Genomic DNA, 25,187 nt, shown 5'->3' on the forward strand with positions numbered 1-25,187 from the left:
ATGTGAGGCTCTAACTGTCGGCCTTCACTTTACAATACTTAGGCTCTGCCCCGGTGGTACCGACGCATGCATACTGAAACGCCTTTGGATCGTCAGTGAGTACTTCATATTAGAAATTTCGTGTTCGCCCTGATGCGCATTAAAGGGCCAATTTATCAGAGAAAGTCAGTTCTGCGCCTAGTTACGGTATGTCGCCCTAGCAGCACCAGGAAATCGGGTTCAGTGGTGCTCGCGTCGCACTCGGCGTTGAGCGCCTGCAGCGCTATCGCCTTCGGCCTCTGGCGCCAGGAGGGAAGGCGACACATCACGGCGCAAGCAGCGCGTAGCAGAAGGCGGTGGTGGTGTGTCGGTCAGCATGGTTGCTTCCCAAGTAGCTGCTCCGGGTTCGAAGCCCGGACATCGCACGGAAGTTGTCTCCTTTACCCAGGAGAGTGTTTTCAACGGTACGAATGGTTTCCCTTCTCCCCTCGTAGGCTAGTGCGGATTACGATTCACAGCATCGTGTGTCCCCATGTGTCGACTTGTCTCGACTTTGCTCGGCTGACGCAAAAGCTGACGCTTGCAAATGGGCGTATATGTAGAGGACAGGCGCTAGAAACGACTGGGAGAGGCCACATCAACAAACACACAACGGACCCTTTCATTTGACTGTGGCCGCATGTTCGCGCCTTTGCGTACCGAGAGCAAGAGGGGGGTCAGCGTGCTGGACCGTACCATTACCGCACAGCAGCACCAAAAACGAAGGAAAAAGGCAAAACTGAAGAAACCAAGACACGCGGACTTCCCAGTTCGTCCCCAGCCGAGCACTAACCACGGCCAACGCTGCCTAATTTCGGTAATCGGACATGAACCCGTGTCGTTGGCACGGCATACAAGTTGGCGAGAATGTTGCCAGACGTGCGGACGTCTTAGTCCGTGTACAGATCACTTGGGATTTGCCTGACAGTCTCTCGCGTTGCCTTTTAGGGAAGGAAAATGGAATAGCCCTGAGCCACAACACAACGACCACGGAAACGTCCGTGAGAAGAGCTAAAACTCGGCACGAGAAAAATATGTTCCGCTATTTGTTTTCGGCCGCTCGAGCTATCGGACGTGCGACGCCTGCACTGCTGTCACTGTCGTCTCTAGTAAAATCTCCACGGCGTGTTTGTGCGTAATGTACTTGTTCTATAAGATGAAGGGAGTATGTTAGTTTCAGAATGTTTAAAATGCATTGTCAGATGTGGGGTTCGAACCCACGCTCCCTTACGGGAACCAGAGCTTAAATCTGGCGCCTTAGACCGCTCGGCCAATCTGACGTGCGAGACAAGCGCTCCAGTGACTTCCATCTCTAGCAAGATCTCAGGAGCCTCACTCCGAAACCTCTTTCTTTTTTCGGTAGAATGGAATTATGTGAGTTTAATAATATGTAAGACGCAATGTCAGATGTGGCGTACTAAACGCACCCTCGCTTTCGGGAACCAATGTGGCGCATTGGACCGCTTTCTTCCGTCGCTTCCAGTTTGAACTGTAACTAGCAAAACTGTATTTAGTAATAGGAACATTTTCACATTGATGCAAAGAAAACTAGATATTAACGAACGGCGAATAAGACCGTTTCCTAGCAACAGCCACGCTTTGCATTACGCACTCGTGGGAAGCCAATGAAATACTTCATGTGAGGCTCTAACTGTCGGCCTTCACTTTACAATACTTAGGCTCTGCCCCGGTGGTACCGACGCATGCATACTGAAACGCCTTTGGATCGTCAGTGAGTACTTCATATTAGAAATTTCGTGTTCGCCCTGATGCGCATTAAAGGGCCAATTTATCAGAGAAAGTCAGTTCTGCGCCTAGTTACGGTATGTCGCCCTAGCAGCACCAGGAAATCGGGTTCAGTGGTGCTCGCGTCGCACTCGGCGTTGAGCGCCTGCAGCGCTATCGCCTTCGGCCTCTGGCGCCAGGAGGAAGGCGACACATCACGGCGCAAGCAGCGCGTAGCAGAAGGCGGTGGTGGTGTGTCGGTCAGCATGGTTGCTTCCCAAGTAGCTGCTCCGGGTTCGAAGCCCGGACATCGCACGGAAGTTGTCTCCTTTACCCAGGAGAGTGTTTTCAACGGTACGAATGGTTTCCCTTCTCCCCTCGTAGGCTAGTGCGGATTACGATTCACAGCATCGTGTGTCCCCATGTGTCGACTTGTCTCGACTTTGCTCGGCTGACGCAAAAGCTGACGCTTGCAAATGGGCGTATATGTAGAGGACAGGCGCTAGAAACGACTGGGAGAGGCCACATCAACAAACACACAACGGACCCTTTCATTTGACTGTGGCCGCATGTTCGCGCCTTTGCGTACCGAGAGCAAGAGGGGGGTCAGCGTGCTGGACCGTACCATTACCGCACAGCAGCACCAAAAACGAAGGAAAAAGGCAAAACTGAAGAAACCAAGACACGCGGACTTCCCAGTTCGTCCCCAGCCGAGCACTAACCACGGCCAACGCTGCCTAATTTCGGTAATCGGACATGAACCCGTGTCGTTGGCACGGCATACAAGTTGGCGAGAATGTTGCCAGACGTGCGGACGTCTTAGTCCGTGTACAGATCACTTGGGATTTGCCTGACAGTCTCTCGCGTTGCCTTTTAGGGAAGGAAAATGGAATAGCCCTGAGCCACAACACAACGACCACGGAAACGTCCGTGAGAAGAGCTAAAACTCGGCACGAGAAAAATATGTTCCGCTATTTGTTTTCGGCCGCTCGAGCTATCGGACGTGCGACGCCTGCACTGCTGTCACTGTCGTCTCTAGTAAAATCTCCACGGCGTGTTTGTGCGTAATGTACTTGTTCTATAAGATGAAGGGAGTATGTTAGTTTCAGAATGTTTAAAATGCATTGTCAGATGTGGGGTTCGAACCCACGCTCCCTTACGGGAACCAGAGCTTAAATCCTTCTGGCGCCTTAGACCGCTCGGCCAATCTGACGTGCGAGACAAGCGCTCCAGTGACTTCCATCTCTAGCAAGATCTCAGGAGCCTCACTCCGAAACCTCTTTCTTTTTTCGGTAGAATGGAATTATGTGAGTTTAATAATATGTAAGACGCAATGTCAGATGTGGCGTACTAAACGCACCCTCGCTTTCGGGAACCAATGTGGCGCATTGGACCGCTTTCTTCCGTCGCTTCCAGTTTGAACTGTAACTAGCAAAACTGTATTTAGTAATAGGAACATTTTCACATTGATGCAAAGAAAACTAGATATTAACGAACGGCGAATAAGACCGTTTCCTAGCAACAGCCACGCTTTGCATTACGCACTCGTGGGAAGCCAATGAAATACTTCATGTGAGGCTCTAACTGTCGGCCTTCACTTTACAATACTTAGGCTCTGCCCCGGTGGTACCGACGCATGCATACTGAAACGCCTTTGGATCGTCAGTGAGTACTTCATATTAGAAATTTCGTGTTCGCCCTGATGCGCATTAAAGGGCCAATTTATCAGAGAAAGTCAGTTCTGCGCCTAGTTACGGTATGTCGCCCTAGCAGCACCAGGAAATCGGGTTCAGTGGTGCTCGCGTCGCACTCGGCGTTGAGCGCCTGCAGCGCTATCGCCTTCGGCCTCTGGCGCCAGGAGGGAAGGCGACACATCACGGCGCAAGCAGCGCGTAGCAGAAGGCGGTGGTGGTGTGTCGGTCAGCATGGTTGCTTCCCAAGTAGCTGCTCCGGGTTCGAAGCCCGGACATCGCACGGAAGTTGTCTCCTTTACCCAGGAGAGTGTTTTCAACGGTACGAATGGTTTCCCTTCTCCCCTCGTAGGCTAGTGCGGATTACGATTCACAGCATCGTGTGTCCCCATGTGTCGACTTGTCTCGACTTTGCTCGGCTGACGCAAAAGCTGACGCTTGCAAATGGGCGTATATGTAGAGGACAGGCGCTAGAAACGACTGGGAGAGGCCACATCAACAAACACACAACGGACCCTTTCATTTGACTGTGGCCGCATGTTCGCGCCTTTGCGTACCGAGAGCAAGAGGGGGGTCAGCGTGCTGGACCGTACCATTACCGCACAGCAGCACCAAAAACGAAGGAAAAAGGCAAAACTGAAGAAACCAAGACACGCGGACTTCCCAGTTCGTCCCCAGCCGAGCACTAACCACGGCCAACGCTGCCTAATTTCGGTAATCGGACATGAACCCGTGTCGTTGGCACGGCATACAAGTTGGCGAGAATGTTGCCAGACGTGCGGACGTCTTAGTCCGTGTACAGATCACTTGGGATTTGCCTGACAGTCTCTCGCGTTGCCTTTTAGGGAAGGAAAATGGAATAGCCCTGAGCCACAACACAACGACCACGGAAACGTCCGTGAGAAGAGCTAAAACTCGGCACGAGAAAAATATGTTCCGCTATTTGTTTTCGGCCGCTCGAGCTATCGGACGTGCGACGCCTGCACTGCTGTCACTGTCGTCTCTAGTAAAATCTCCACGGCGTGTTTGTGCGTAATGTACTTGTTCTATAAGATGAAGGGAGTATGTTAGTTTCAGAATGTTTAAAATGCATTGTCAGATGTGGGGTTCGAACCCACGCTCCCTTACGGGAACCAGAGCTTAAATCTGGCGCCTTAGACCGCTCGGCCAATCTGACGTGCGAGACAAGCGCTCCAGTGACTTCCATCTCTAGCAAGATCTCAGGAGCCTCACTCCGAAACCTCTTTCTTTTTTCGGTAGAATGGAATTATGTGAGTTTAATAATATGTAAGACGCAATGTCAGATGTGGCGTACTAAACGCACCCTCGCTTTCGGGAACCAATGTGGCGCATTGGACCGCTTTCTTCCGTCGCTTCCAGTTTGAACTGTAACTAGCAAAACTGTATTTAGTAATAGGAACATTTTCACATTGATGCAAAGAAAACTAGATATTAACGAACGGCGAATAAGACCGTTTCCTAGCAACAGCCACGCTTTGCATTACGCACTCGTGGGAAGCCAATGAAATACTTCATGTGAGGCTCTAACTGTCGGCCTTCACTTTACAATACTTAGGCTCTGCCCCGGTGGTACCGACGCATGCATACTGAAACGCCTTTGGATCGTCAGTGAGTACTTCATATTAGAAATTTCGTGTTCGCCCTGATGCGCATTAAAGGGCCAATTTATCAGAGAAAGTCAGTTCTGCGCCTAGTTACGGTATGTCGCCCTAGCAGCACCAGGAAATCGGGTTCAGTGGTGCTCGCGTCGCACTCGGCGTTGAGCGCCTGCAGCGCTATCGCCTTCGGCCTCTGGCGCCAGGAGGGAAGGCGACACATCACGGCGCAAGCAGCGCGTAGCAGAAGGCGGTGGTGGTGTGTCGGTCAGCATGGTTGCTTCCCAAGTAGCTGCTCCGGGTTCGAAGCCCGGACATCGCACGGAAGTTGTCTCCTTTACCCAGGAGAGTGTTTTCAACGGTACGAATGGTTTCCCTTCTCCCCTCGTAGGCTAGTGCGGATTACGATTCACAGCATCGTGTGTCCCCATGTGTCGACTTGTCTCGACTTTGCTCGGCTGACGCAAAAGCTGACGCTTGCAAATGGGCGTATATGTAGAGGACAGGCGCTAGAAACGACTGGGAGAGGCCACATCAACAAACACACAACGGACCCTTTCATTTGACTGTGGCCGCATGTTCGCGCCTTTGCGTACCGAGAGCAAGAGGGGGGTCAGCGTGCTGGACCGTACCATTACCGCACAGCAGCACCAAAAACGAAGGAAAAAGGCAAAACTGAAGAAACCAAGACACGCGGACTTCCCAGTTCGTCCCCAGCCGAGCACTAACCACGGCCAACGCTGCCTAATTTCGGTAATCGGACATGAACCCGTGTCGTTGGCACGGCATACAAGTTGGCGAGAATGTTGCCAGACGTGCGGACGTCTTAGTCCGTGTACAGATCACTTGGGATTTGCCTGACAGTCTCTCGCGTTGCCTTTTAGGGAAGGAAAATGGAATAGCCCTGAGCCACAACACAACGACCACGGAAACGTCCGTGAGAAGAGCTAAAACTCGGCACGAGAAAAATATGTTCCGCTATTTGTTTTCGGCCGCTCGAGCTATCGGACGTGCGACGCCTGCACTGCTGTCACTGTCGTCTCTAGTAAAATCTCCACGGCGTGTTTGTGCGTAATGTACTTGTTCTATAAGATGAAGGGAGTATGTTAGTTTCAGAATGTTTAAAATGCATTGTCAGATGTGGGGTTCGAACCCACGCTCCCTTACGGGAACCAGAGCTTAAATCTGGCGCCTTAGACCGCTCGGCCAATCTGACGTGCGAGACAAGCGCTCCAGTGACTTCCATCTCTAGCAAGATCTCAGGAGCCTCACTCCGAAACCTCTTTCTTTTTTCGGTAGAATGGAATTATGTGAGTTTAATAATATGTAAGACGCAATGTCAGATGTGGCGTACTAAACGCACCCTCGCTTTCGGGAACCAATGTGGCGCATTGGACCGCTTTCTTCCGTCGCTTCCAGTTTGAACTGTAACTAGCAAAACTGTATTTAGTAATAGGAACATTTTCACATTGATGCAAAGAAAACTAGATATTAACGAACGGCGAATAAGACCGTTTCCTAGCAACAGCCACGCTTTGCATTACGCACTCGTGGGAAGCCAATGAAATACTTCATGTGAGGCTCTAACTGTCGGCCTTCACTTTACAATACTTAGGCTCTGCCCCGGTGGTACCGACGCATGCATACTGAAACGCCTTTGGATCGTCAGTGAGTACTTCATATTAGAAATTTCGTGTTCGCCCTGATGCGCATTAAAGGGCCAATTTATCAGAGAAAGTCAGTTCTGCGCCTAGTTACGGTATGTCGCCCTAGCAGCACCAGGAAATCGGGTTCAGTGGTGCTCGCGTCGCACTCGGCGTTGAGCGCCTGCAGCGCTATCGCCTTCGGCCTCTGGCGCCAGGAGGGAAGGCGACACATCACGGCGCAAGCAGCGCGTAGCAGAAGGCGGTGGTGGTGTGTCGGTCAGCATGGTTGCTTCCCAAGTAGCTGCTCCGGGTTCGAAGCCCGGACATCGCACGGAAGTTGTCTCCTTTACCCAGGAGAGTGTTTTCAACGGTACGAATGGTTTCCCTTCTCCCCTCGTAGGCTAGTGCGGATTACGATTCACAGCATCGTGTGTCCCCATGTGTCGACTTGTCTCGACTTTGCTCGGCTGACGCAAAAGCTGACGCTTGCAAATGGGCGTATATGTAGAGGACAGGCGCTAGAAACGACTGGGAGAGGCCACATCAACAAACACACAACGGACCCTTTCATTTGACTGTGGCCGCATGTTCGCGCCTTTGCGTACCGAGAGCAAGAGGGGGGTCAGCGTGCTGGACCGTACCATTACCGCACAGCAGCACCAAAAACGAAGGAAAAAGGCAAAACTGAAGAAACCAAGACACGCGGACTTCCCAGTTCGTCCCCAGCCGAGCACTAACCACGGCCAACGCTGCCTAATTTCGGTAATCGGACATGAACCCGTGTCGTTGGCACGGCATACAAGTTGGCGAGAATGTTGCCAGACGTGCGGACGTCTTAGTCCGTGTACAGATCACTTGGGATTTGCCTGACAGTCTCTCGCGTTGCCTTTTAGGGAAGGAAAATGGAATAGCCCTGAGCCACAACACAACGACCACGGAAACGTCCGTGAGAAGAGCTAAAACTCGGCACGAGAAAAATATGTTCCGCTATTTGTTTTCGGCCGCTCGAGCTATCGGACGTGCGACGCCTGCACTGCTGTCACTGTCGTCTCTAGTAAAATCTCCACGGCGTGTTTGTGCGTAATGTACTTGTTCTATAAGATGAAGGGAGTATGTTAGTTTCAGAATGTTTAAAATGCATTGTCAGATGTGGGGTTCGAACCCACGCTCCCTTACGGGAACCAGAGCTTAAATCTGGCGCCTTAGACCGCTCGGCCAATCTGACGTGCGAGACAAGCGCTCCAGTGACTTCCATCTCTAGCAAGATCTCAGGAGCCTCACTCCGAAACCTCTTTCTTTTTTCGGTAGAATGGAATTATGTGAGTTTAATAATATGTAAGACGCAATGTCAGATGTGGCGTACTAAACGCACCCTCGCTTTCGGGAACCAATGTGGCGCATTGGACCGCTTTCTTCCGTCGCTTCCAGTTTGAACTGTAACTAGCAAAACTGTATTTAGTAATAGGAACATTTTCACATTGATGCAAAGAAAACTAGATATTAACGAACGGCGAATAAGACCGTTTCCTAGCAACAGCCACGCTTTGCATTACGCACTCGTGGGAAGCCAATGAAATACTTCATGTGAGGCTCTAACTGTCGGCCTTCACTTTACAATACTTAGGCTCTGCCCCGGTGGTACCGACGCATGCATACTGAAACGCCTTTGGATCGTCAGTGAGTACTTCATATTAGAAATTTCGTGTTCGCCCTGATGCGCATTAAAGGGCCAATTTATCAGAGAAAGTCAGTTCTGCGCCTAGTTACGGTATGTCGCCCTAGCAGCACCAGGAAATCGGGTTCAGTGGTGCTCGCGTCGCACTCGGCGTTGAGCGCCTGCAGCGCTATCGCCTTCGGCCTCTGGCGCCAGGAGGGAAGGCGACACATCACGGCGCAAGCAGCGCGTAGCAGAAGGCGGTGGTGGTGTGTCGGTCAGCATGGTTGCTTCCCAAGTAGCTGCTCCGGGTTCGAAGCCCGGACATCGCACGGAAGTTGTCTCCTTTACCCAGGAGAGTGTTTTCAACGGTACGAATGGTTTCCCTTCTCCCCTCGTAGGCTAGTGCGGATTACGATTCACAGCATCGTGTGTCCCCATGTGTCGACTTGTCTCGACTTTGCTCGGCTGACGCAAAAGCTGACGCTTGCAAATGGGCGTATATGTAGAGGACAGGCGCTAGAAACGACTGGGAGAGGCCACATCAACAAACACACAACGGACCCTTTCATTTGACTGTGGCCGCATGTTCGCGCCTTTGCGTACCGAGAGCAAGAGGGGGGTCAGCGTGCTGGACCGTACCATTACCGCACAGCAGCACCAAAAACGAAGGAAAAAGGCAAAACTGAAGAAACCAAGACACGCGGACTTCCCAGTTCGTCCCCAGCCGAGCACTAACCACGGCCAACGCTGCCTAATTTCGGTAATCGGACATGAACCCGTGTCGTTGGCACGGCATACAAGTTGGCGAGAATGTTGCCAGACGTGCGGACGTCTTAGTCCGTGTACAGATCACTTGGGATTTGCCTGACAGTCTCTCGCGTTGCCTTTTAGGGAAGGAAAATGGAATAGCCCTGAGCCACAACACAACGACCACGGAAACGTCCGTGAGAAGAGCTAAAACTCGGCACGAGAAAAATATGTTCCGCTATTTGTTTTCGGCCGCTCGAGCTATCGGACGTGCGACGCCTGCACTGCTGTCACTGTCGTCTCTAGTAAAATCTCCACGGCGTGTTTGTGCGTAATGTACTTGTTCTATAAGATGAAGGGAGTATGTTAGTTTCAGAATGTTTAAAATGCATTGTCAGATGTGGGGTTCGAACCCACGCTCCCTTACGGGAACCAGAGCTTAAATCTGGCGCCTTAGACCGCTCGGCCAATCTGACGTGCGAGACAAGCGCTCCAGTGACTTCCATCTCTAGCAAGATCTCAGGAGCCTCACTCCGAAACCTCTTTCTTTTTTCGGTAGAATGGAATTATGTGAGTTTAATAATATGTAAGACGCAATGTCAGATGTGGCGTACTAAACGCACCCTCGCTTTCGGGAACCAATGTGGCGCATTGGACCGCTTTCTTCCGTCGCTTCCAGTTTGAACTGTAACTAGCAAAACTGTATTTAGTAATAGGAACATTTTCACATTGATGCAAAGAAAACTAGATATTAACGAACGGCGAATAAGACCGTTTCCTAGCAACAGCCACGCTTTGCATTACGCACTCGTGGGAAGCCAATGAAATACTTCATGTGAGGCTCTAACTGTCGGCCTTCACTTTACAATACTTAGGCTCTGCCCCGGTGGTACCGACGCATGCATACTGAAACGCCTTTGGATCGTCAGTGAGTACTTCATATTAGAAATTTCGTGTTCGCCCTGATGCGCATTAAAGGGCCAATTTATCAGAGAAAGTCAGTTCTGCGCCTAGTTACGGTATGTCGCCCTAGCAGCACCAGGAAATCGGGTTCAGTGGTGCTCGCGTCGCACTCGGCGTTGAGCGCCTGCAGCGCTATCGCCTTCGGCCTCTGGCGCCAGGAGGGAAGGCGACACATCACGGCGCAAGCAGCGCGTAGCAGAAGGCGGTGGTGGTGTGTCGGTCAGCATGGTTGCTTCCCAAGTAGCTGCTCCGGGTTCGAAGCCCGGACATCGCACGGAAGTTGTCTCCTTTACCCAGGAGAGTGTTTTCAACGGTACGAATGGTTTCCCTTCTCCCCTCGTAGGCTAGTGCGGATTACGATTCACAGCATCGTGTGTCCCCATGTGTCGACTTGTCTCGACTTTGCTCGGCTGACGCAAAAGCTGACGCTTGCAAATGGGCGTATATGTAGAGGACAGGCGCTAGAAACGACTGGGAGAGGCCACATCAACAAACACACAACGGACCCTTTCATTTGACTGTGGCCGCATGTTCGCGCCTTTGCGTACCGAGAGCAAGAGGGGGGTCAGCGTGCTGGACCGTACCATTACCGCACAGCAGCACCAAAAACGAAGGAAAAAGGCAAAACTGAAGAAACCAAGACACGCGGACTTCCCAGTTCGTCCCCAGCCGAGCACTAACCACGGCCAACGCTGCCTAATTTCGGTAATCGGACATGAACCCGTGTCGTTGGCACGGCATACAAGTTGGCGAGAATGTTGCCAGACGTGCGGACGTCTTAGTCCGTGTACAGATCACTTGGGATTTGCCTGACAGTCTCTCGCGTTGCCTTTTAGGGAAGGAAAATGGAATAGCCCTGAGCCACAACACAACGACCACGGAAACGTCCGTGAGAAGAGCTAAAACTCGGCACGAGAAAAATATGTTCCGCTATTTGTTTTCGGCCGCTCGAGCTATCGGACGTGCGACGCCTGCACTGCTGTCACTGTCGTCTCTAGTAAAATCTCCACGGCGTGTTTGTGCGTAATGTACTTGTTCTATAAGATGAAGGGAGTATGTTAGTTTCAGAATGTTTAAAATGCATTGTCAGATGTGGGGTTCGAACCCACGCTCCCTTACGGGAACCAGAGCTTAAATCTGGCGCCTTAGACCGCTCGGCCAATCTGACGTGCGAGACAAGCGCTCCAGTGACTTCCATCTCTAGCAAGATCTCAGGAGCCTCACTCCGAAACCTCTTTCTTTTTTCGGTAGAATGGAATTATGTGAGTTTAATAATATGTAAGACGCAATGTCAGATGTGGCGTACTAAACGCACCCTCGCTTTCGGGAACCAATGTGGCGCATTGGACCGCTTTCTTCCGTCGCTTCCAGTTTGAACTGTAACTAGCAAAACTGTATTTAGTAATAGGAACATTTTCACATTGATGCAAAGAAAACTAGATATTAACGAACGGCGAATAAGACCGTTTCCTAGCAACAGCCACGCTTTGCATTACGCACTCGTGGGAAGCCAATGAAATACTTCATGTGAGGCTCTAACTGTCGGCCTTCACTTTACAATACTTAGGCTCTGCCCCGGTGGTACCGACGCATGCATACTGAAACGCCTTTGGATCGTCAGTGAGTACTTCATATTAGAAATTTCGTGTTCGCCCTGATGCGCATTAAAGGGCCAATTTATCAGAGAAAGTCAGTTCTGCGCCTAGTTACGGTATGTCGCCCTAGCAGCACCAGGAAATCGGGTTCAGTGGTGCTCGCGTCGCACTCGGCGTTGAGCGCCTGCAGCGCTATCGCCTTCGGCCTCTGGCGCCAGGAGGGAAGGCGACACATCACGGCGCAAGCAGCGCGTAGCAGAAGGCGGTGGTGGTGTGTCGGTCAGCATGGTTGCTTCCCAAGTAGCTGCTCCGGGTTCGAAGCCCGGACATCGCACGGAAGTTGTCTCCTTTACCCAGGAGAGTGTTTTCAACGGTACGAATGGTTTCCCTTCTCCCCTCGTAGGCTAGTGCGGATTACGATTCACAGCATCGTGTGTCCCCATGTGTCGACTTGTCTCGACTTTGCTCGGCTGACGCAAAAGCTGACGCTTGCAAATGGGCGTATATGTAGAGGACAGGCGCTAGAAACGACTGGGAGAGGCCACATCAACAAACACACAACGGACCCTTTCATTTGACTGTGGCCGCATGTTCGCGCCTTTGCGTACCGAGAGCAAGAGGGGGGTCAGCGTGCTGGACCGTACCATTACCGCACAGCAGCACCAAAAACGAAGGAAAAAGGCAAAACTGAAGAAACCAAGACACGCGGACTTCCCAGTTCGTCCCCAGCCGAGCACTAACCACGGCCAACGCTGCCTAATTTCGGTAATCGGACATGAACCCGTGTCGTTGGCACGGCATACAAGTTGGCGAGAATGTTGCCAGACGTGCGGACGTCTTAGTCCGTGTACAGATCACTTGGGATTTGCCTGACAGTCTCTCGCGTTGCCTTTTAGGGAAGGAAAATGGAATAGCCCTGAGCCACAACACAACGACCACGGAAACGTCCGTGAGAAGAGCTAAAACTCGGCACGAGAAAAATATGTTCCGCTATTTGTTTTCGGCCGCTCGAGCTATCGGACGTGCGACGCCTGCACTGCTGTCACTGTCGTCTCTAGTAAAATCTCCACGGCGTGTTTGTGCGTAATGTACTTGTTCTATAAGATGAAGGGAGTATGTTAGTTTCAGAATGTTTAAAATGCATTGTCAGATGTGGGGTTCGAACCCACGCTCCCTTACGGGAACCAGAGCTTAAATCTGGCGCCTTAGACCGCTCGGCCAATCTGACGTGCGAGACAAGCGCTCCAGTGACTTCCATCTCTAGCAAGATCTCAGGAGCCTCACTCCGAAACCTCTTTCTTTTTTCGGTAGAATGGAATTATGTGAGTTTAATAATATGTAAGACGCAATGTCAGATGTGGCGTACTAAACGCACCCTCGCTTTCGGGAACCAATGTGGCGCATTGGACCGCTTTCTTCCGTCGCTTCCAGTTTGAACTGTAACTAGCAAAACTGTATTTAGTAATAGGAACATTTTCACATTGATGCAAAGAAAACTAGATATTAACGAACGGCGAATAAGACCGTTTCCTAGCAACAGCCACGCTTTGCATTACGCACTCGTGGGAAGCCAATGAAATACTTCATGTGAGGCTCTAACTGTCGGCCTTCACTTTACAATACTTAGGCTCTGCCCCGGTGGTACCGACGCATGCATACTGAAACGCCTTTGGATCGTCAGTGAGTACTTCATATTAGAAATTTCGTGTTCGCCCTGATGCGCATTAAAGGGCCAATTTATCAGAGAAAGTCAGTTCTGCGCCTAGTTACGGTATGTCGCCCTAGCAGCACCAGGAAATCGGGTTCAGTGGTGCTCGCGTCGCACTCGGCGTTGAGCGCCTGCAGCGCTATCGCCTTCGGCCTCTGGCGCCAGGAGGGAAGGCGACACATCACGGCGCAAGCAGCGCGTAGCAGAAGGCGGTGGTGGTGTGTCGGTCAGCATGGTTGCTTCCCAAGTAGCTGCTCCGGGTTCGAAGCCCGGACATCGCACGGAAGTTGTCTCCTTTACCCAGGAGAGTGTTTTCAACGGTACGAATGGTTTCCCTTCTCCCCTCGTAGGCTAGTGCGGATTACGATTCACAGCATCGTGTGTCCCCATGTGTCGACTTGTCTCGACTTTGCTCGGCTGACGCAAAAGCTGACGCTTGCAAATGGGCGTATATGTAGAGGACAGGCGCTAGAAACGACTGGGAGAGGCCACATCAACAAACACACAACGGACCCTTTCATTTGACTGTGGCCGCATGTTCGCGCCTTTGCGTACCGAGAGCAAGAGGGGGGTCAGCGTGCTGGACCGTACCATTACCGCACAGCAGCACCAAAAACGAAGGAAAAAGGCAAAACTGAAGAAACCAAGACACGCGGACTTCCCAGTTCGTCCCCAGCCGAGCACTAACCACGGCCAACGCTGCCTAATTTCGGTAATCGGACATGAACCCGTGTCGTTGGCACGGCATACAAGTTGGCGAGAATGTTGCCAGACGTGCGGACGTCTTAGTCCGTGTACAGATCACTTGGGATTTGCCTGACAGTCTCTCGCGTTGCCTTTTAGGGAAGGAAAATGGAATAGCCCTGAGCCACAACACAACGACCACGGAAACGTCCGTGAGAAGAGCTAAAACTCGGCACGAGAAAAATATGTTCCGCTATTTGTTTTCGGCCGCTCGAGCTATCGGACGTGCGACGCCTGCACTGCTGTCACTGTCGTCTCTAGTAAAATCTCCACGGCGTGTTTGTGCGTAATGTACTTGTTCTATAAGATGAAGGGAGTATGTTAGTTTCAGAATGTTTAAAATGCATTGTCAGATGTGGGGTTCGAACCCACGCTCCCTTACGGGAACCAGAGCTTAAATCTGGCGCCTTAGACCGCTCGGCCAATCTGACGTGCGAGACAAGCGCTCCAGTGACTTCCATCTCTAGCAAGATCTCAGGAGCCTCACTCCGAAACCTCTTTCTTTTTTCGGTAGAATGGAATTATGTGAGTTTAATAATATGTAAGACGCAATGTCAGATGTGGCGTACTAAACGCACCCTCGCTTTCGGGAACCAATGTGGCGCATTGGACCGCTTTCTTCCGTCGCTTCCAGTTTGAACTGTAACTAGCAAAACTGTATTTAGTAATAGGAACATTTTCACATTGATGCAAAGAAAACTAGATATTAACGAACGGCGAATAAGACCGTTTCCTAGCAACAGCCACGCTTTGCATTACGCACTCGTGGGAAGCCAATGAAATACTTCATGTGAGGCTCTAACTGTCGGCCTTCACTTTACAATACTTAGGCTCTGCCCCGGTGGTACCGACGCATGCATACTGAAACGCCTTTGGATCGTCAGTGAGTACTTCATATTAGAAATTTCGTGTTCGCCCTGATGCGCATTAAAGGGCCAATTTATCAGAGAAAGTCAGTTCTGCGCCTAGTTACGGTATGTCGCCCTAGCAGCACCAGGAAATCGGGTTCAGTGGTGCTCGCGTCGCACTCGGCGTTGAGCGCCTGCAGCGCTATCGCCTTCGGCCTCTGGCGCCAGGAGGGAAGGCGACACATCACGGCGCAAGCAGCGCGTAGCAGAAGGCGGTGGTGGTGTGTCGGTCAGCATGGTTGCTTCCCAAGTAGCTGCTCCGGGTTCGAAGCCCGGACATCGCACGGAAGTTGTCTCCTTTACCCAGGAGAGTGTTTTCAACGGTACGAATGGTTTCCCTTCTCCCCTCGTAGGCTAGTGCGGATTACGATTCACAGCATCGTGTGTCCCCATGTGTCGACTTGTCTCGACTTTGCTCGGCTGACGCAAAAGCTGACGCTTGCAAATGGGCGTATATGTAGAGGACAGGCGCTAGAAACGACTGGGAGAGGCCACATCAACAAACACACAACGGACCCTTTCATTTGACTGTGGCCGCATGTTCGCGCCTTTGCGTACCGAGAGCAAGAGGGGGGTCAGCGTGCTGGACCGTACCATTACCGCACAGCAGCACCAAAAACGAAGGAAAAAGGCAAAACTGAAGAAACCAAGACACGCGGACTTCCCAGTTCGTCCCCAGCCGAGCACTAACCACGGCCAACGCTGCCTAATTTCGGTAATCGGACATGAACCCGTGTCGTTGGCACGGCATACAAGTTGGCGAGAATGTTGCCAGACGTGCGGACGTCTTAGTCCGTGTACAGATCACTTGGGATTTGCCTGACAGTCTCTCGCGTTGCCTTTTAGGGAAGGAAAATGGAATAGCCCTGAGCCACAACACAACGACCACGGAAACGTCCGTGAGAAGAGCTAAAACTCGGCACGAGAAAAATATGTTCCGCTATTTGTTTTCGGCCGCTCGAGCTATCGGACGTGCGACGCCTGCACTGCTGTCACTGTCGTCTCTAGTAAAATCTCCACGGCGTGTTTGTGCGTAATGTACTTGTTCTATAAGATGAAGGGAGTATGTTAGTTTCAGAATGTTTAAAATGCATTGTCAGATGTGGGGTTCGAACCCACGCTCCCTTACGGGAACCAGAGCTTAAATCTGGCGCCTTAGACCGCTCGGCCAATCTGACGTGCGAGACAAGCGCTCCAGTGACTTCCATCTCTAGCAAGATCTCAGGAGCCTCACTCCGAAACCTCTTTCTTTTTTCGGTAGAATGGAATTATGTGAGTTTAATAATATGTAAGACGCAATGTCAGATGTGGCGTACTAAACGCACCCTCGCTTTCGGGAACCAATGTGGCGCATTGGACCGCTTTCTTCCGTCGCTTCCAGTTTGAACTGTAACTAGCAAAACTGTATTTAGTAATAGGAACATTTTCACATTGATGCAAAGAAAACTAGATATTAACGAACGGCGAATAAGACCGTTTCCTAGCAACAGCCACGCTTTGCATTACGCACTCGTGGGAAGCCAATGAAATACTTCATGTGAGGCTCTAACTGTCGGCCTTCACTTTACAATACTTAGGCTCTGCCCCGGTGGTACCGACGCATGCATACTGAAACGCCTTTGGATCGTCAGTGAGTACTTCATATTAGAAATTTCGTGTTCGCCCTGATGCGCATTAAAGGGCCAATTTATCAGAGAAAGTCAGTTCTGCGCCTAGTTACGGTATGTCGCCCTAGCAGCACCAGGAAATCGGGTGCAGTGGTGCTCGCGTCGCACTCGGCGTTGAGCGCCTGCAGCGCTATCGCCTTCGGCCTCTGGCGCCAGGAGGGAAGGCGACACATCACGGCGCAAGCAGCGCGTAGCAGAAGGCGGTGGTGGTGTGTCGGTCAGCATGGTTGCTTCCCAAGTAGCTGCTCCGGGTTCGAAGCCCGGACATCGCACGGAAGTTGTCTCCTTTACCCAGGAGAGTGTTTTCAACGGTACGAATGGTTTCCCTTCTCCCCTCGTAGGCTAGTGCGGATTACGATTCACAGCATCGTGTGTCCCCATGTGTCGACTTGTCTCGACTTTGCTCGGCTGACGCAAAAGCTGACGCTTGCAAATGGGCGTATATGTAGAGGACAGGCGCTAGAAACGACTGGGAGAGGCCACATCAACAAACACACAACGGACCCTTTCATTTGACTGTGGCCGCATGTTCGCGCCTTTGCGTACCGAGAGCAAGAGGGGGGTCAGCGTGCTGGACCGTACCATTACCGCACAGCAGCACCAAAAACGAAGGAAAAAGGCAAAACTGAAGAAACCAAGACACGCGGACTTCCCAGTTCGTCCCCAGCCGAGCACTAACCACGGCCAACGCTGCCTAATTTCGGTAATCGGACATGAACCCGTGTCGTTGGCACGGCATACAAGTTGGCGAGAATGTTGCCAGACGTGCGGACGTCTTAGTCCGTGTACAGATCACTTGGGATTTGCCTGACAGTCTCTCGCGTTGCCTTTTAGGGAAGGAAAATGGAATAGCCCTGAGCCACAACACAACGACCACGGAAACGTCCGTGAGAAGAGCTAAAACTCGGCACGAGAAAAATATGTTCCGCTATTTGTTTTCGGCCGCTCGAGCTATCGGACGTGCGACGCCTGCACTGCTGTCACTGTCGTCTCTAGTAAAATCTCCACGGCGTGTTTGTGCGTAATGTACTTGTTCTATAAGATGAAGGGAGTATGTTAGTTTCAGAATGTTTAAAATGCATTGTCAGATGTGGGGTTCGAACCCACGCTCCCTTACGGGAACCAGAGCTTAAATCTGGCGCCTTAGACCGCTCGGCCAATCTGACGTGCGAGACAAGCGCTCCAGTGACTTCCATCTCTAGCAAGATCTCAGGAGCCTCACTCCGAAACCTCTTTCTTTTTTCGGTAGAATGGAATTATGTGAGTTTAATAATATGTAAGACGCAATGTCAGATGTGGCGTACTAAACGCACCCTCGCTTTCGGGAACCAATGTGGCGCATTGGACCGCTTTCTTCCGTCGCTTCCAGTTTGAACTGTAACTAGCAAAACTGTATTTAGTAATAGGAACATTTTCACATTGATGCAAAGAAAACTAGATATTAACGAACGGCGAATAAGACCGTTTCCTAGCAACAGCCACGCTTTGCATTACGCACTCGTGGGAAGCCAATGAAATACTTCATGTGAGGCTCTAACTGTCGGCCTTCACTTTACAATACTTAGGCTCTGCCCCGGTGGTACCGACGCATGCATACTGAAACGCCTTTGGATCGTCAGTGAGTACTTCATATTAGAAATTTCGTGTTCGCCCTGATGCGCATTAAAGGGCCAATTTATCAGAGAAAGTCAGTTCTGCGCCTAGTTACGGTATGTCGCCCTAGCAGCACCAGGAAATCGGGTTCAGTGGTGCTCGCGTCGCACTCGGCGTTGAGCGCCTGCAGCGCTATCGCCTTCGGCCTCTGGCGCCAGGAGGGAAGGCGACACATCACGGCGCAAGCAGCGCGTAGCAGAAGGCGGTGGTGGTGTGTCGGTCAGCATGGTTGCTTCCCAAGTAGCTGCTCCGGGTTCGAAGCCCGGACATCGCACGGAAGTTGTCTCCTTTACCCAGGAGAGTGTTTTCAACGGTACGAATGGTTTCCCTTCTCCCCTCGTAGGCTAGTGCGGATTACGATTCACAGCATCGTGTGTCCCCATGTGTCGACTTGTCTCGACTTTGCTCGGCTGACGCAAAAGCTGACGCTTGCAAATGGGCGTATATGTAGAGGACAGGCGCTAGAAACGACTGGGAGAGGCCACATCAACAAACACACAACGGACCCTTTCATTTGACTGTGGCCGCATGTTCGCGCCTTTGCGTACCGAGAGCAAGAGGGGGGTCAGCGTGCTGGACCGTACCATTACCGCACAGCAGCACCAAAAACGAAGGAAAAAGGCAAAACTGAAGAAACCAAGACACGCGGACTTCCCAGTTCGTCCCCAGCCGAGCACTAACCACGGCCAACGCTGCCTAATTTCGGTAATCGGACATGAACCCGTGTCGTTGGCACGGCATACAAGTTGGCGAGAATGTTGCCAGACGTGCGGACGTCTTAGTCCGTGTACAGATCACTTGGGATTTGCCTGACAGTCTCTCGCGTTGCCTTTTAGGGAAGGAAAATGGAATAGCCCTGAGCCACAACACAACGACCACGGAAACGTCCGTGAGAAGAGCTAAAACTCGGCACGAGAAAAATATGTTCCGCTATTTGTTTTCGGCCGCTCGAGCTATCGGACGTGCGACGCCTGCACTGCTGTCACTGTCGTCTCTAGTAAAATCTCCACGGCGTGTTTGTGCGTAATGTACTTGTTCTATAAGATGAAGGGAGTATGTTAGTTTCAGAATGTTTAAAATGCATTGTCAGATGTGGGGTTCGAACCCACGCTCCCTTACGGGAACCAGAGCTTAAATCTGGCGCCTTAGACCGCTCGGCCAATCTGACGTGCGAGACAAGCGCTCCAGTGACTTCCATCTCTAGCAAGATCTCAGGAGCCTCACTCCGAAACCTCTTTCTTTTTTCGGTAGAATGGAATTATGTGAGTTTAATAATATGTAAGACGCAATGTCAGATGTGGCGTACTAAACGCACCCTCGCTTTCGGGAACCAATGTGGCGCATTGGACCGCTTTCTTCCGTCGCTTCCAGTTTGAACTGTAACTAGCAAAACTGTATTTAGTAATAGGAACATTTTCACATTGATGCAAAGAAAACTAGATATTAACGAACGGCGAATAAGACCGTTTCCTAGCAACAGCCACGCTTTGCATTACGCACTCGTGGGAAGCCAATGAAATACTTCATGTGAGGCTCTAACTGTCGGCCTTCACTTTACAATACTTAGGCTCTGCCCCGGTGGTACCGACGCATGCATACTGAAACGCCTTTGGATCGTCAGTGAGTACTTCATATTAGAAATTTCGTGTTCGCCCTGATGCGCATTAAAGGGCCAATTTATCAGAGAAAGTCAGTTCTGCGCCTAGTTACGGTATGTCGCCCTAGCAGCACCAGGAAATCGGGTTCAGTGGTGCTCGCGTCGCACTCGGCGTTGAGCGCCTGCAGCGCTATCGCCTTCGGCCTCTGGCGCCAGGAGGGAAGGCGACACATCACGGCGCAAGCAGCGCGTAGCAGAAGGCGGTGGTGGTGTGTCGGTCAGCATGGTTGCTTCCCAAGTAGCTGCTCCGGGTTCGAAGCCCGGACATCGCACGGAAGTTGTCTCCTTTACCCAGGAGAGTGTTTTCAACGGTACGAATGGTTTCCCTTCTCCCCTCGTAGGCTAGTGCGGATTACGATTCACAGCATCGTGTGTCCCCATGTGTCGACTTGTCTCGACTTTGCTCGGCTGACGCAAAAGCTGACGCTTGCAAATGGGCGTATATGTAGAGGACAGGCGCTAGAAACGACTGGGAGAGGCCACATCAACAAACACACAACGGACCCTTTCATTTGACTGTGGCCGCATGTTCGCGCCTTTGCGTACCGAGAGCAAGAGGGGGGTCAGCGTGCTGGACCGTACCATTACCGCACAGCAGCACCAAAAACGAAGGAAAAAGGCAAAACTGAAGAAACCAAGACACGCGGACTTCCCAGTTCGTCCCCAGCCGAGCACTAACCACGGCCAACGCTGCCTAATTTCGGTAATCGGACATGAACCCGTGTCGTTGGCACGGCATACAAGTTGGCGAGAATGTTGCCAGACGTGCGGACGTCTTAGTCCGTGTACAGATCACTTGGGATTTGCCTGACAGTCTCTCGCGTTGCCTTTTAGGGAAGGAAAATGGAATAGCCCTGAGCCACAACACAACGACCACGGAAACGTCCGTGAGAAGAGCTAAAACTCGGCACGAGAAAAATATGTTCCGCTATTTGTTTTCGGCCGCTCGAGCTATCGGACGTGCGACGCCTGCACTGCTGTCACTGTCGTCTCTAGTAAAATCTCCACGGCGTGTTTGTGCGTAATGTACTTGTTCTATAAGATGAAGGGAGTATGTTAGTTTCAGAATGTTTAAAATGCATTGTCAGATGTGGGGTTCGAACCCACGCTCCCTTACGGGAACCAGAGCTTAAATCTGGCGCCTTAGACCGCTCGGCCAATCTGACGTGCGAGACAAGCGCTCCAGTGACTTCCATCTCTAGCAAGATCTCAGGAGCCTCACTCCGAAACCTCTTTCTTTTTTCGGTAGAATGGAATTATGTGAGTTTAATAATATGTAAGACGCAATGTCAGATGTGGCGTACTAAACGCACCCTCGCTTTCGGGAACCAATGTGGCGCATTGGACCGCTTTCTTCCGTCGCTTCCAGTTTGAACTGTAACTAGCAAAACTGTATTTAGTAATAGGAACATTTTCACATTGATGCAAAGAAAACTAGATATTAACGAACGGCGAATAAGACCGTTTCCTAGCAACAGCCACGCTTTGCATTACGCACTCGTGGGAAGCCAATGAAATACTTCATGTGAGGCTCTAACTGTCGGCCTTCACTTTACAATACTTAGGCTCTGCCCCGGTGGTACCGACGCATGCATACTGAAACGCCTTTGGATCGTCAGTGAGTACTTCATATTAGAAATTTCGTGTTCGCCCTGATGCGCATTAAAGGGCCAATTTATCAGAGAAAGTCAGTTCTGCGCCTAGTTACGGTATGTCGCCCTAGCAGCACCAGGAAATCGGGTTCAGTGGTGCTCGCGTCGCACTCGGCGTTGAGCGCCTGCAGCGCTATCGCCTTCGGCCTCTGGCGCCAGGAGGGAAGGCGACACATCACGGCGCAAGCAGCGCGTAGCAGAAGGCGGTGGTGGTGTGTCGGTCAGCATGGTTGCTTCCCAAGTAGCTGCTCCGGGTTCGAAGCCCGGACATCGCACGGAAGTTGTCTCCTTTACCCAGGAGAGTGTTTTCAACGGTACGAATGGTTTCCCTTCTCCCCTCGTAGGCTAGTGCGGATTACGATTCACAGCATCGTGTGTCCCCATGTGTCGACTTGTCTCGACTTTGCTCGGCTGACGCAAAAGCTGACGCTTGCAAATGGGCGTATATGTAGAGGACAGGCGCTAGAAACGACTGGGAGAGGCCACATCAACAAACACACAACGGACCCTTTCATTTGACTGTGGCCGCATGTTCGCGCCTTTGCGTACCGAGAGCAAGAGGGGGGTCAGCGTGCTGGACCGTACCATTACCGCACAGCAGCACCAAAAACGAAGGAAAAAGGCAAAACTGAAGAAACCAAGACACGCGGACTTCCCAGTTCGTCCCCAGCCGAGCACTAACCACGGCCAACGCTGCCTAATTTCGGTAATCGGACATGAACCCGTGTCGTTGGCACGGCATACAAGTTGGCGAGAATGTTGCCAGACGTGCGGACGTCTTAGTCCGTGTACAGATCACTTGGGATTTGCCTGACAGTCTCTCGCGTTGCCTTTTAGGGAAGGAAAATGGAATAGCCCTGAGCCACAACACAACGACCACGGAAACGTCCGTGAGAAGAGCTAAAACTCGGCACGAGAAAAATATGTTCCGCTATTTGTTTTCGGCCGCTCGAGCTATCGGACGTGCGACGCCTGCACTGCTGTCACTGTCGTCTCTAGTAAAATCTCCACGGCGTGTTTGTGCGTAATGTACTTGTTCTATAAGATGAAGGGAGTATGTTAGTTTCAGAATGTTTAAAATGCATTGTCAGATGTGGGGTTCGAACCCACGCTCCCTTACGGGAACCAGAGCTTAAATCTGGCGCCTTAGACCGCTCGGCCAATCTGACGTGCGAGACAAGCGCTCCAGTGACTTCCATCTCTAGCAAGATCTCAGGAGCCTCACTCCGAAACCTCTTTCTTTTTTCGGTAGAATGGAATTATGTGAGTTTAATAATATGTAAGACGCAATGTCAGATGTGGCGTACTAAACGCACCCTCGCTTTCGGGAACCAATGTGGCGCATTGGACCGCTTTCTTCCGTCGCTTCCAGTTTGAACTGTAACTAGCAAAACTGTATTTAGTAATAGGAACATTTTCACATTGATGCAAAGAAAACTAGATATTAACGAACGGCGAATAAGACCGTTTCCTAGCAACAGCCACGCTTTGCATTACGCACTCGTGGGAAGCCAATGAAATACTTCATGTGAGGCTCTAACTGTCGGCCTTCACTTTACAATACTTAGGCTCTGCCCCGGTGGTACCGACGCATGCATACTGAAACGCCTTTGGATCGTCAGTGAGTACTTCATATTAGAAATTTCGTGTTCGCCCTGATGCGCATTAAAGGGCCAATTTATCAGAGAAAGTCAGTTCTGCGCCTAGTTACGGTATGTCGCCCTAGCAGCACCAGGAAATCGGGTTCAGTGGTGCTCGCGTCGCACTCGGCGTTGAGCGCCTGCAGCGCTATCGCCTTCGGCCTCTGGCGCCAGGAGGGAAGGCGACACATCACGGCGCAAGCAGCGCGTAGCAGAAGGCGGTGGTGGTGTGTCGGTCAGCATGGTTGCTTCCCAAGTAGCTGCTCCGGGTTCGAAGCCCGGACATCGCACGGAAGTTGTCTCCTTTACCCAGGAGAGTGTTTTCAACGGTACGAATGGTTTCCCTTCTCCCCTCGTAGGCTAGTGCGGATTACGATTCACAGCATCGTGTGTCCCCATGTGTCGACTTGTCTCGACTTTGCTCGGCTGACGCAAAAGCTGACGCTTGCAAATGGGCGTATATGTAGAGGACAGGCGCTAGAAACGACTGGGAGAGGCCACATCAACAAACACACAACGGACCCTTTCATTTGACTGTGGCCGCATGTTCGCGCCTTTGCGTACCGAGAGCAAGAGGGGGGTCAGCGTGCTGGACCGTACCATTACCGCACAGCAGCACCAAAAACGAAGGAAAAAGGCAAAACTGAAGAAACCAAGACACGCGGACTTCCCAGTTCGTCCCCAGCCGAGCACTAACCACGGCCAACGCTGCCTAATTTCGGTAATCGGACATGAACCCGTGTCGTTGGCACGGCATACAAGTTGGCGAGAATGTTGCCAGACGTGCGGACGTCTTAGTCCGTGTACAGATCACTTGGGATTTGCCTGACAGTCTCTCGCGTTGCCTTTTAGGGAAGGAAAATGGAATAGCCCTGAGCCACAACACAACGACCACGGAAACGTCCGTGAGAAGAGCTAAAACTCGGCACGAGAAAAATATGTTCCGCTATTTGTTTTCGGCCGCTCGAGCTATCGGACGTGCGACGCCTGCACTGCTGTCACTGTCGTCTCTAGTAAAATCTCCACGGCGTGTTTGTGCGTAATGTACTTGTTCTATAAGATGAAGGGAGTATGTTAGTTTCAGAATGTTTAAAATGCATTGTCAGATGTGGGGTTCGAACCCACGCTCCCTTACGGGAACCAGAGCTTAAATCTGGCGCCTTAGACCGCTCGGCCAATCTGACGTGCGAGACAAGCGCTCCAGTGACTTCCATCTCTAGCAAGATCTCAGGAGCCTCACTCCGAAACCTCTTTCTTTTTTCGGTAGAATGGAATTATGTGAGTTTAATAATATGTAAGACGCAATGTCAGATGTGGCGTACTAAACGCACCCTCGCTTTCGGGAACCAATGTGGCGCATTGGACCGCTTTCTTCCGTCGCTTCCAGTTTGAACTGTAACTAGCAAAACTGTATTTAGTAATAGGAACATTTTCACATTGATGCAAAGAAAACTAGATATTAACGAACGGCGAATAAGACCGTTTCCTAGCAACAGCCACGCTTTGCATTACGCACTCGTGGGAAGCCAATGAAATACTTCATGTGAGGCTCTAACTGTCGGCCTTCACTTTACAATACTTAGGCTCTGCCCCGGTGGTACCGACGCATGCATACTGAAACGCCTTTGGATCGTCAGTGAGTACTTCATATTAGAAATTTCGTGTTCGCCCTGATGCGCATTAAAGGGCCAATTTATCAGAGAAAGTCAGTTCTGCGCCTAGTTACGGTATGTCGCCCTAGCAGCACCAGGAAATCGGGTTCAGTGGTGCTCGCGTCGCACTCGGCGTTGAGCGCCTGCAGCGCTATCGCCTTCGGCCTCTGGCGCCAGGAGGGAAGGCGACACATCACGGCGCAAGCAGCGCGTAGCAGAAGGCGGTGGTGGTGTGTCGGTCAGCATGG

At 51.4% G+C, this 25,187-nt stretch overlaps 15 non-coding genes across 15 annotated transcripts; all 15 read right to left on the reverse strand.

Moving 5' to 3' along the window:
* Positions 1-1,214: 1,214 nt before the first annotated feature.
* Trnal-uaa lies at positions 1,215-1,298 on the reverse strand. Its single transcript has one exon. It is a non-coding gene; the product is annotated as a tRNA-Leu (tRNA).
* A 1,570-nt stretch (positions 1,299-2,868) lies between these two features.
* Positions 2,869-2,956, reverse strand: Trnal-uaa. Its single transcript has one exon. It is a non-coding gene; the product is annotated as a tRNA-Leu (tRNA).
* Positions 2,957-4,527: 1,571 nt separating this feature from the next.
* On the reverse strand, positions 4,528-4,611 carry Trnal-uaa. Its single transcript has one exon. It is a non-coding gene; the product is annotated as a tRNA-Leu (tRNA).
* Positions 4,612-6,182: 1,571 nt separating this feature from the next.
* Trnal-uaa lies at positions 6,183-6,266 on the reverse strand. The gene has a single exon. It is a non-coding gene; the product is annotated as a tRNA-Leu (tRNA).
* Positions 6,267-7,837: 1,571 nt separating this feature from the next.
* Trnal-uaa lies at positions 7,838-7,921 on the reverse strand. Its single transcript has one exon. It is a non-coding gene; the product is annotated as a tRNA-Leu (tRNA).
* A 1,571-nt stretch (positions 7,922-9,492) lies between these two features.
* On the reverse strand, positions 9,493-9,576 carry Trnal-uaa. Its single transcript has one exon. It is a non-coding gene; the product is annotated as a tRNA-Leu (tRNA).
* Positions 9,577-11,147: 1,571 nt separating this feature from the next.
* Positions 11,148-11,231, reverse strand: Trnal-uaa. The gene has a single exon. It is a non-coding gene; the product is annotated as a tRNA-Leu (tRNA).
* A 1,571-nt stretch (positions 11,232-12,802) lies between these two features.
* Positions 12,803-12,886, reverse strand: Trnal-uaa. The gene has a single exon. It is a non-coding gene; the product is annotated as a tRNA-Leu (tRNA).
* A 1,571-nt stretch (positions 12,887-14,457) lies between these two features.
* Trnal-uaa lies at positions 14,458-14,541 on the reverse strand. The gene has a single exon. It is a non-coding gene; the product is annotated as a tRNA-Leu (tRNA).
* Positions 14,542-16,112: 1,571 nt separating this feature from the next.
* Trnal-uaa lies at positions 16,113-16,196 on the reverse strand. The gene has a single exon. It is a non-coding gene; the product is annotated as a tRNA-Leu (tRNA).
* Positions 16,197-17,767: 1,571 nt separating this feature from the next.
* Trnal-uaa lies at positions 17,768-17,851 on the reverse strand. Its single transcript has one exon. It is a non-coding gene; the product is annotated as a tRNA-Leu (tRNA).
* Positions 17,852-19,422: 1,571 nt separating this feature from the next.
* Positions 19,423-19,506, reverse strand: Trnal-uaa. The gene has a single exon. It is a non-coding gene; the product is annotated as a tRNA-Leu (tRNA).
* A 1,571-nt stretch (positions 19,507-21,077) lies between these two features.
* Positions 21,078-21,161, reverse strand: Trnal-uaa. The gene has a single exon. It is a non-coding gene; the product is annotated as a tRNA-Leu (tRNA).
* A 1,571-nt stretch (positions 21,162-22,732) lies between these two features.
* Trnal-uaa lies at positions 22,733-22,816 on the reverse strand. The gene has a single exon. It is a non-coding gene; the product is annotated as a tRNA-Leu (tRNA).
* A 1,571-nt stretch (positions 22,817-24,387) lies between these two features.
* On the reverse strand, positions 24,388-24,471 carry Trnal-uaa. The gene has a single exon. It is a non-coding gene; the product is annotated as a tRNA-Leu (tRNA).
* Positions 24,472-25,187: the final 716 nt, after the last annotated feature.

This window comes from Schistocerca americana, unplaced genomic scaffold (genome assembly GCF_021461395.2).
Source record: "Schistocerca americana isolate TAMUIC-IGC-003095 unplaced genomic scaffold, iqSchAmer2.1 HiC_scaffold_1110, whole genome shotgun sequence".
Classification (NCBI taxonomy): domain Eukaryota; kingdom Metazoa; phylum Arthropoda; class Insecta; order Orthoptera; family Acrididae; genus Schistocerca; species Schistocerca americana.